Below are 8712 nucleotides of genomic sequence, written 5' to 3'. Positions count from 1 at the left end.
CATGGGTTTAAGATTCCATCCCCTGATTTGAAGGCTATCTAGGTTTTAGTAAATCCTCTTTCTTTCTGGTTGACTGGGGGGCTCCTAACGTTAACAAGCATAACTGAGTTTCATACTGAAGAATAACCCGAAGTATTTTCTTGTGCATTTAGTGCAGAATTTATGTTTTTCAACAGATGCTTCAACCTCTGTTTGTTGAGTGCCTACCTTATGCACAGGGCAGCGGGGAGACACCAGGGAACACTGGCGTAGACAGCTGTGACCTTTTAAGGAACTCAGAGTGTGGTAGCAGAGACAGACAAACAGGAAATTGCAACACATGTGGAAACACTGTGATAGAGGGAGATTAAGATACTAGGGTCCTCCAGCTTCAGCCTGGCGAGGGGGATGGTCTGAGAAAAGTCTCCAGGGTGAAGCCATAGGGTGAAGGAGCCGGGAAAAGTAGAGGTGAGAGAATGGTGTCCTTCAGGTAGAGAAAACATGCCCTGTACTATGTCGGTGGCTGTAAATCACACAAATTCCGATTAGGAGATAAATCACTAAAACTGGGTAAAAGTAGACTGGGCTTGACCAGAAAGCAGCAAGTTTCATACAATTAGACGTATGCAGAGACTGGACTAAAATTTCAGGGAATTATAAAAAGAGAATTCTAGACTAGATAGGAGACTGTACTGGATCTATGGCCCCAACCCCAGAGCCAACCCAAATACCCAAAGGTAGAGTTCGGGAATGTGGATCTGTTTGAAAGCTCCCTAGTTAGTCTTTAGGCAAATAAATCAAAACCACAGTAAGATACCACTTCACACCCATTAGGTATACAAAGCCATTAGGATGTGGAGGTAATGGAATCTTCTGTATTGCAGGTGAGAAAAATGACACAGCTGCTGTGGAAAACTGCATGATGCTTCCTGAACAGTTAAACACACACTTACTGTATGATCCAGCAATTGTACTTCAAGGTATATACCCAAAGAAAGTGAAAGCAGAGACTCAAACAGACATTTGTACACCCTGGTTCCTAGCAGCATTATTCACAATAGCCAAAAGGTGGCATCAACACACGAATGGATTAACAAAATGTGGTATATACACACAGTGGAATATTATTCAGCCGTAAAAGGGAATGCAGTTCTGACACAAGCCACAACATGAATCCACCTTGAAGACATTATCCTCAGTGAAATGAACCAGACACAAAAGGACAAATAATATAGGATTCCACTTAGATGAAATATCTAGACTGGACAACAGAAATCAGACCAGAGGTTACCAGGGGCCAGGAATGGGGAAGTATTGCTTAATGGTTACAGAGTTTCTGTTTGGGGTCAAGAAAAATGTTTGGAAATAGTAATGATGGTTGTACAACAGTGTGAATGTACTTAAGGTCGCCGAATTGTGCAATTAAAAATGGTTAAAATGGTAAAGTTTATGTCATTTATATGTTACCGCGATTGGAAAATAAAAAGCTTCCTTGCTGATTTTGAAAAAGGCCGTCCATAGAGCAGTTTTGGAGAACCACTGGACTAGCTTACCATACAGGTCTAGGAGTTTCAGAGGCTAAAAAAGCCATTTGCATGGCATTAAACTAGAACAAAACTGTAGGGTCTTCCTATGGGATATAGCTAGCTTGTGAGCACAGATGAACTCCAAGCCTTTTTGGGATCTGCCCGAGCCAATAACAGGCCTCCCTCTGATGAAAACAGTCAATGAAATCCAAGGTCTTTCTCCAGGGAGGGTAGTAGGTTGGGGGTAGTTCACCTTTTTTTGCCCACTTCTATGAAGCACCCATGGGGAAATTCCATTTCTTTGTGTCAAAGCTACCCAATAGAAGCCAACAAACATCCACCTTCCCTCCAGCAGACACCCCAAATTTCAGATGCACACACACACTTTGAGTCTTTGAACTTGCATCAATCTCCAAAAGGTGGGAAAGGAAGAAGGAGGGTATAGGTAAGTGTCTTAGCCTGGGTTCCCTAAAAAGCAGACCCTGAGCCAAAGGCTTGAGTGCAGGTAGGTTTCTTTGGGAGATGGTCCCAGGGAGCAGGACTGAAGGATTAACATGGAAGAAATGAAAAGTCTATACTGAGAACTGTTATTTAGTTGGACACCTATATGGGCAAGAAATAATCCCATAGGACACTTTGAGAAGCCATGTGAAAGAGAAGCCAGGACTGCCCACCTAGGAATTGAAAAAGGAAATATTTATCCATTGGCTCAGTTCCTTAGCATCAAGAACGACCTCATGAGCACTAACTTCTTGCACTATGCATGTTGGGTTGCGTGTGCGAGGAATGAGAGAAGACCCAGGGCAGGAAGCCAGACGCCAGTGGCCCAGAACAAGGACCCAAGGAGAGGCAGTGGCAGGCTGTGTCTGCATGGAGTTGTTGACGCCTGGGTTGACCTCACTGGCAGAGCCGCAGGTGCAGTAAGAGGCTGGACCAAGAGACGTGAAGCGGTGTACAAGACGGGTCCAGTGTAATACAAAATCACCCTGCAGTTCTAACCAAGTTTACGACTACCGCGTGGATTCACGATCTCCCCGGGGACTTCAAACGGTTTGCCTACTGAGCACCAGATCAGTCCATAGACTCGTCTACACTCGGAGGAAGACGGCAAAGATCGATTGGGAAAAGAGGCAATATTGCTCGTCACAGAATAGCTTTTGTTTCTTTGATTGATAACTTTGAGCCACTGTAAACCACAGGAAATAAAAAAACCCACATTTTATTCTTCCCATCGTTCATCCCAAGTGGGATGCTTTCCCCTCAATTCCCACTAGTTTCTAAATTTAAAGCACTCCCTTGCAGGGGCACGGGGGTGGGAGCTGGGGGGTGGCGTGTAACTTTAACTCAGTGGTTCTCAAAGTGTGGTTCCAAACTAGCAGCAGCAGCCCTTGAAAACTTGTCAGAAATTCAAATCCTTAGGCCCCATCCCAGACTGCCTGGATCAGAACCCCTGGGGTGGGGCCCAGCACTCTGTTTTAATGGTCCTTCCAGGGCATTCTGATGTGCATTCAAGTTTAAGAACTGTTGCCTCCGGCTTCCCTGGTGGCTCAGTGGTTAAGAATTCACCTGCCAGTGCAGGGGACACGGGTTTGAGCCCTGGTCCGGGAAGATCCCACATGCCACGAAGCAACTAAGCCCATGCGCCACAACTACTGAGCCTGTGCTCCAGAGCCCGTGAGCCACAACTACTGAAGCCCACATGCCGCAACTACTGAAGCCCGCGTGCCTAGAGCCCGTGCTCCGCAACAAGAGAAGCCATGGCGATGAGAAACCCAAGCACCGCAACTAAGAGTAGCCCCCGCTTGCCACAACTGGAGAAAGCCCGCGCGCAGCAACGAGGACCCAACACAGCCAAAAATGAATAAATAAAATAAATTAATTAAAAAAAAAGTGTTACCCTTGTAGCTCTATTACACTAGGAAAGAACTCAGACATATCAACTGCATAAGACAAGTGTTAGGGCCCACAATCCAAAACTTACAAAACCGTCTGCAGTGTATAGCACAGTTTTAGAATTTAAAAAAAAAAAAAGAACATGTGCCTCAGTCACATGCTTTAGACCAGGTTTTCAGAATCTCCCTCTAGCGAAAGGGGCATGAAATTATGACTGAGTTTTCACTTGATACCAGCAAACACTGAATATGCTTTTGCATTAGTTTCCTGGGGGCCACTGTGACAAATCACCACAAAGCAAGCAACTGAGAACATCAGAAAGTTTCCCTCCCACAGTCTGGAGGCCAGATGCCCCAAATCAAGGTGTTGGCAGGGCCATCCTCCCTCTGGAGGCTCTAACGGAGGATCCTTCCTTACCTCTTCCAGCTGCTGGCAGCTCCTGGCGTTCCTTGGCTTGTGGCCACCTTATTCCAGTCTCTGCCTCATCTTCGTAGGGCTTTCTCCATCTGTGTGTCTCGGTGTGTGGGTGTCTCTCTCCTTTCTGCTGTCAGAACACCGGGCACCGGATTTAGGGCTTGTTCTAAATCTCAGGTGATGTCATCTGGAGACCCTCAATTATATCTGCAAAGACCTCTATTGAGAAGGTCACATTTATAGGTACTGGAGGTAAGACTTGGGCAGATTTTTTGGGGGGGTCAAAATTCAACCCACTACAATTTCCAACAAACTAGAATTTAGCATCTTCATAAAACTTACCAGTTGTTTTTTTTTTTAAAGAACAGTTAAACACATCTAAAAACCACACCCGGGACCTCCCTGGTGGTGCAGTGGATAAGACTCTGTGCTCCCAATGCAAGGGGCCCAGATTCGATCCCTGGTCAGGGAACTAGATCCCACATGCATGTCACAACTAAGAGTTTGCATGCCACAACTAAGGAGCCCACCTGCCGCAACTAAGACCCCATGCAACCAAATAAGTAAATAAATATTGAAAAAATAAATAAAATCCATGACCATTTAATCACCTTTTCCTTCCACAGGCAACAAGCCAACAGAATCACATGTAACTGGGACGTCTATTCCCCATTGTGTACAAACATTATCACCCTACACAGATGCTCCAAAATACAGTGACTCCTTGTCCCTGGCTGATCATCTAAGCCCATCTCCCTCCTTCACCCCAGATGTCCAGGAAGCATATTAATTAATCACAGTCAGATGCCTGGTTGCTCACAGGTGATTATTGCCCTATGAAGCTGAAGGACACAATTACTGCCCCAAACACTCAATGCCCAGGAATCCTCCTGTCACCTCTGCTCCAAACAAGAGCTCGCTAGGTGCTGACCGTGTGTCCCATGGGCCACTCTTGCTGCTGGCCCCAGTGCCCTGCTGTCTTTCCCCCAGTCTGACCACAGCAATAGGAGAAAGATGGTTTCTTCTCTACCACATTGTCCCAAGCATGGTTACAGGCCTCTCAACTTAGGCACAAGCCCAAGCCCATCCCAGGTCTCCTGCTGAGCCAGTTCCTATCTCTGTCTGGCATGGGACCATCTTGTTGTACATTTCTCCAGGGCACAATTCACATCCTATTCCTTAAGAATGGTGCCCTCATGGGCCATGGGCTTCCCTGGTGGCACAGTGGTTGGGAATCTGCCTGCCAATGCAGGGGACACGGGTTCGAGCCCTGGTCTGGGAAGATCCCACATGCTGCGGAGCAACTAGGCCTGTGAGCCACAACTACTGAGCCTGCACGTCTGGAGCAACAAGAGAAGCCGCAATAGTGAGAGGCCCGCGCACCGCGATGAAGAGTGGCCCCCAATTGCCGCAACTAGAGAAAGCCCTCGCACAGAAACGAAGACCCAACACAGCCAAAAATAAATATTAAAAAAAAAAAAAAAAAGAATGGTGCCCTCATGGGTCATGCATGATCACTGCCCTGACGTAACCAGAGAGCACATCCACTCCTGGGACCTCTCCATGCCTCAGAATCCTGGCCCAAGTCCCCTCCAGCCTGACTGTGAAGGAAGTCCTCTCTTCTCCGCAAAGTCATTGGCAATGGAGTCATCCATTCCCTCCAGGGGAAGTACCTCCCCAGCCTCACCCTCAGGGATGTGGTCTGACCCCACAGCCCAGGAAGATACTTCCCCAAAGCTCTGACATTCTAACAACTAAATGCAACGTCAATCGTACCCATGCTATCCTCGTTACAAGTGTAATTATTAAAAGACATTAAAGGCATTAGACATTACAGCAACAGAAACACAGATTTTAAGAAAGGAAAGTAAACTTTCTCATATACTTGCCAAGGATCAGTCAAAAGCTCCCATTCTGGAAATGGTGTAAATATGGTCTGGCCCCCAGTACTAGCTAACTTTGAATCTCTCTGCGGCTCACAGATGGGATGCCATATGGATCAGATCCAAAGGCTGGATTACTTACTTGGTCCTCGTCCTTTCCTAGATCAGCCCTGTTGGAAAAGAATGAGAGGAAGCAATGTGGTGTTCCACTGGGAGAATAAATGGAGCCGTGTCCTGTCTGGAGTTCAACCAGCGTGTCAAAGGGACCTCCTGTTCTCACTTGACGTCTCATAACTTCCCCCAGCAGAGCTGGCTCCTAGGCTTGGAAGTTGAGTGATGAATTTTACCTGAAAAAGAAGGATCTTGATGCGGGTGAGGCAGGAAGGAGAAGTAATCAGAGTCAACCAAGTTGAGCCATTTCATCTCTTTCCTTGGCTTACCCTACTTGGGGTTCATTTGTTCATTTATACACTTGGGTTTCATCTCACCTCTTAGCAAAGGAGAACTTCTCTTTGCCTCTCACATGTTATATATTTTCTTTCCATCTGGGACATAGAGCAACAAACATGCCCAAGGGCACACAGCTGGCAAAGGGCAGAGCCAAGATATAAAATGTGAGCAGTCTGAACCTGGGCCTGGTTCCCTTTTAAAGGATCCCAGGTCCCCAGAGACATCTGAATAGTACCAAATACTTTATCTTCTGGTTGATTCCAGATAGATTTTCCTACTGTCTTTTTCTGTCTGACTTATTTCACTAAGCATAATACCCTCCAGCTCCATCCATGTTGCTGCAAATGGCAAAATTTCAGTCTTTAATGGCTGAGTAATATTCCATTGTGTGTGTGTATACACACACACATACATACCACATCTTTTTTTTTAATCTGTTCATATGCTGATGGACACTTAGGTTGCCTCTGTATCTTGGCTATTGTAAATAATGCTGCTATGAACATTAGGATCAGCCTTAGTCTTTAAAAAAAAAAAAGATTCATTTACAGGACTGTGTGGATGGCATTACTTTGCAGGGCAGAGAACTGTGAGGAGGAGGAAGACTGCCCTAATGATGTGAGAGAGACTCCTTTCAGGGGAACATGTGTTTCTGGGTATCATTTATCTTATGTGTGAGGTTGGATCTACTCAAAATACTGGCCTAGCAGTTGAGAGGCTACAGAAGGTACAAAGGCAGGACTGGATGCTGGAGAAGTTCCCCCCATCCCAGACCCTTGAGGGTGGTCAGCTATGTATTTACAGCTGTTTGGTGATGGGTCGGGGCAAGGGGGAGGGGGGTGGAAAGCACTGGCAGGAGATGGGGTAATTAGCAGCGGTGCAGTAGCGTTGTTGCCCTTCTGAGCCCAGAGCACTGCTCAGATTCTACTCTGTGTGGTCCCAGAAGATACTCTAAGGACCAGATGGAGGAAGCAAACTTTTTTCTTGAGTCATTGGGCCAGTTCAGTGCAGACTTCAGTTTAGACACTTGGGAGCATTGCTCTGGAGATTCAGTGACCCTTCTGAAAGCACTCATAGTTCTGACCTTGGCTGGAGATATTTAACACAGGGAAGGCTAGCAAGCCATCCCTAAAACCACTGGTAAAAAAACTGGTAAAAACAAAAAGTGCAGGATGCTGACCCAGGAGGAGATCAAGAGGAACTCATAAAACGAAACCGCTTTTCTGAAGAATGAGACTGGACAAGGGAGGAAGGTAAGGGTCATCTCCTCAGTTCAAGTAAGAAATAGGAAGGTGGGAATCTCCAGGTGAAGTCCCAGAAATGATGGTGAAGCAAGGCAGACTGGTTAGTAGTCAAGGCCTCCAGGAAAGTGAGGGTTGCAGAGTTAACATACTGGGGGTTACTTGAGCCTTCTGCTGTGCCTTACACTTTACACTAGATAACTCAGGTAACTAGATAATTGGAAAGTTTTCTTTTTGCAGGCCAAACTTTGACTTGAAAAAAGAGACATAAGAAAAGCAGAGCTTCATGAGAGCAGGAAGATTGACTTATTCATTGTTTTATCCCCAATCCTAGAATAATGCACACAGTAGGTACTCAATAAATATCTGAGGACTGAGTATGTTGTCCTGTGAATTCAGCTCAGTAGTTTTCTTCCACAGCCTCTGCCTTTGTATGAAGGGGGAGGTCTCTTCCAGTTTTTCGAGGGAAGCGTTTTGGGTGATGGGGGGCTTCACGCAATCCGGATAATCTTCGCGTGAGTCATTCAATTGTTAAATTAGTTATTTTATTCTTTTCATTCAGTAGATCTCTGGGGGGCACTTACTCTGTGCAGGCACTGAGCTTAGCATGTGTGAATACAACGGTGAGCAAAATAGGTGTGCACTGGCTTGGAGCTCACCGTCTCATAGACTGTAGCTCTCCAAGGCCATTATCGTGGATGGAGGCTTTAACTAACTCAAACAATGTAACCAAACCAAAGCAAGCAAGTCAAAAAAGAAACTACATCCAAAGCACTGACCCTATGGCCTTCAGAACTTCTCATGGCCGTCAAATAACTCACATGACTAGATGGTCTAGGCAAGGAGGAACCTTGAGAGGTTTAGATTGGCCCCCATGCATTAGTCACAGGAGGCTGAGTTATGCTGTAGCAACAAATGAGCACTGAAATCTCTACAGTTTAATACAACAAAGGTGTTCAGCTGACCCTTGAACAACACGGGTTTGGACTGTGTGGATACACTTACACGCGGATTTTTTTCCGCAGTAAATACTACAGTACTACAGCATCCAAGGTTGAATCTATGGACGCGGAATCTCAGATACAAAAGCAGCTTGGATATGGAGAAACCATGCATTCTGGGGCCAACTATAAATTATATTCAGATTTTCAACGGGTGAAAGGTTGGAGCCCCGAGTTGTTCAAGGGCCAACTGTATTCCTTATTGAAACAGAGCTTGTTATGGATGACTTCTTCCATGTAGTGACTCAGGGATCTGGTCTGCTTCCATCCAATGTTTCAGCATCTCAATCTGTGCATCCTGGTCACCAGGGCTTGGGATGAGAGA

Source organism: Mesoplodon mirus, assembly GCF_964341445.2.
Source record: "Mesoplodon mirus genome assembly, chromosome: 12".
Taxonomy (NCBI): Eukaryota; Metazoa; Chordata; class Mammalia; order Artiodactyla; family Ziphiidae; genus Mesoplodon; species Mesoplodon mirus.
This window is presented reverse-complemented; position numbering follows the sequence as displayed.